Consider the following 2,609-nt stretch of genomic DNA (forward strand, 5'->3'; position numbering starts at 1 on the left):
AAAAAAAAAAAAAAATAGGACTGGAAATGTAGCTCACTGGGGTCTTGGGTTCAATAAGGGAGAGGAACTCTAAGGAATATTCTCTCTTATTTTCTGTCTCTAGAAGGTAAAAACTAGTACTGTATTAACTGTTTCTTGACTGAAGAAAATGTAAATAATTATCTTAACAAATTTTCTATAACGCTAAACTTGTGAAAATGATCATCACCTAAACGTAATAGCATTGGTAGATTTCAGGGCAACTTCACTTCTCACTCTGTAATAAGTAAATCATTTACCCAACTAATTACCAGAAATCACTCTCTCTGTCTTCACTAGAATGAAAAAGTGCTACCTGACTTGCTCTTTCACAAAGCTGCAATAAAAATCCAGGAGAAGGGGCTGGGGAGATGGCTCAATGGAATAAGCATTTGCATGGCAAGTGCAAGGGCTTGAATTCAATCCCCAATTCTGCTAAAAAAAAATCCAGGAGAGGGGAAAAAACACACACACACACACACACACACACACATTTGAAAAAGAGTAGTAAGCCGGGGAGATGGCTCGGTGGAATAAGCGCTTCTTGGCAAGCCTAAGGGCCTGAGTTCAATCCCCGATTCCACCAAAAAAAAAAAAAAGGAAGAAAGAAAGAAAGAAAGAAAGAAAGAAAGAAAGAAAGAAAGAAAGAGAGTAGTTTGAAAAACATAAATAAAAAAGGAACTTTCTATAATGTTAGATTATTCTCTTTTAGGCATTCAAGCTTACTACTACAGAACTGCCTAAAAGGTTTCTCTGAAACAGAATTAAATGACTATAGAGTTTGCTACTTAGGGATGTTTCTTAAAGTGTCCAGTGATGGACAAATGTTTACTATGTTCAATACTTGCACAGGTAAGAAACGAGAGGAAAATGTTTCTTGCTTTCATGAAATCTATGACCAAGGGAGGAGATCAGAAATGTTAATAAAAACCTAAACACTTTTAGCCAGGTGTCTTCACACATATGTAATCCCAGCACTCCTGAGACTGAGACAGGAGGACTGCTGTGAGTTTAAGGCCAGCCTACACTACACAGTGAGTCCAAGGCCAGCCTGAACTACATAGCAAGACCCGGTCTCAAAAAAAAAAAAAAAAAAAAAAAAAAGCTTTTAGGACAACTATAAAAGGGATCTCATAGGACAATAATTGATTAAAAGTAACGAGAAAAGCAAGACTTTTCACAGTGAGACAACTACTATAGCTATCCCTGTTCACAAACTACTTAGTTTACCGCTCACACGAAACACCCTTGATTTTACTGTATCCCTTTTCCCCTTCCCTGATCCAACAGCCTTACCACTAAAGAATCCAGCAAACCTCAGATATCACAACTCAAGTTCCCAGTGTTCAGAAACACTTAGCATCCAAAATGAGTCAATTTTCTAACTTTTATAATACAGCACAACCTTTAATAAATGACACTGACAAATAGGCATGTGCTAATTGTCAAGGAAACATCACTCCTGTAATAATATTGCAAGAGCCTCTCTAAATCATTACATCCAGTTACATGAGTAAAGAGATCTGGAGCTGTTAATAATCCAAAATAACTGGTTGTTTCTAGGCCATGTGAAAATAAGCACAAAATAATTTCTATCTGCTACCTCTAAATCTCAACGTCCTTCCAGCTAACCAACTCAACAGTCAATAGTCTAAGACACAGCTAGTTTAGACAGGAAGAAGACGCAGAAAAATCACAAAGAATTACCAAACGCATCAATTCTCTCAATTATATCATTATTTTTTAAGTTAACAAACATAATCATTATGCATTTTCTGGGCTTAAAAGACATAAGGTAAGGGTAGTATGTCTAAAAAAACAAACAGTGTATCTCAAGTATACTAAGAGAAGTCTGGATTAAACTGCTAAACTCTAAAACTGGAAAACATAAAGGAAGTTAAACCAGATTAAGTTATTTCAACACACGAAATGAACTGTGGGAACAGGAAAAAATCTAAAATGAAAAACAAACACAAAAAGAATTTCATGGTTTAACTGACAACAATAGCTCAATACTGCTACTCTTTTTTTAAAAAAAAAAAATGTTTTGGGGCCGGGGAGATGGCTCAGTAGAATAAACGCTTGCCTGGCAAGTACAAGGGCCTGAGTTCAAGAAATGTTTAGAATCATTTGGAGATGGGAACTTTGTACCAAAGAATAAAGTGCAAAACTAAAATGTGGTACAAAGAACATCTCATTTAATATTTTAAAATTTCTAAAATTACCAAAATTAAATGTAGATTTAATTCCTGCCCACTGTAACTATCACCATGACCACACTAGTCTTTTAAAAAGTTTATTTTTCTCTTTTTTGGCAATAGGGTCTCCTGTACAGTTTAGGCCAGTCTTGCATAGCCCAGGATGGCCTTAAGCTCAGGGCAATTTTCCTGCTTCAGCCTCCCAAATTCTGGGATTATAGGTAAACCACCACACATAGCTAAAAAGTTTCTTAACATATAATCTAATTATAAATTTACTTGGTGGGGCTGGTGAGATGGCTCAGTGGTCTAAAGTACCTACTTAGAACAAACTTAGCAAAGCACAGAGACCACGGTTCAATCCCCCAGCACCACATGCCTGCCAGCCCCGCC

The 2,609-nt window shown here is 36.5% G+C and overlaps 1 protein-coding gene across 2 annotated transcripts in view; it reads right to left on the minus strand.

The window, feature by feature from the left end:
* Ube2w (ubiquitin conjugating enzyme E2 W) overlaps positions 1–2,609 on the minus strand; it is a 79,254-nt gene that overhangs the window by 59,152 nt on the left and 17,493 nt on the right. The window lies entirely within an intron of this gene.

The sequence above is a fragment of the Octodon degus genome, unplaced genomic scaffold (genome assembly GCF_000260255.1).
Source record: "Octodon degus isolate 3935 unplaced genomic scaffold, OctDeg1.0 scaffold00091, whole genome shotgun sequence".
Classification (NCBI taxonomy): domain Eukaryota; kingdom Metazoa; phylum Chordata; class Mammalia; order Rodentia; family Octodontidae; genus Octodon; species Octodon degus.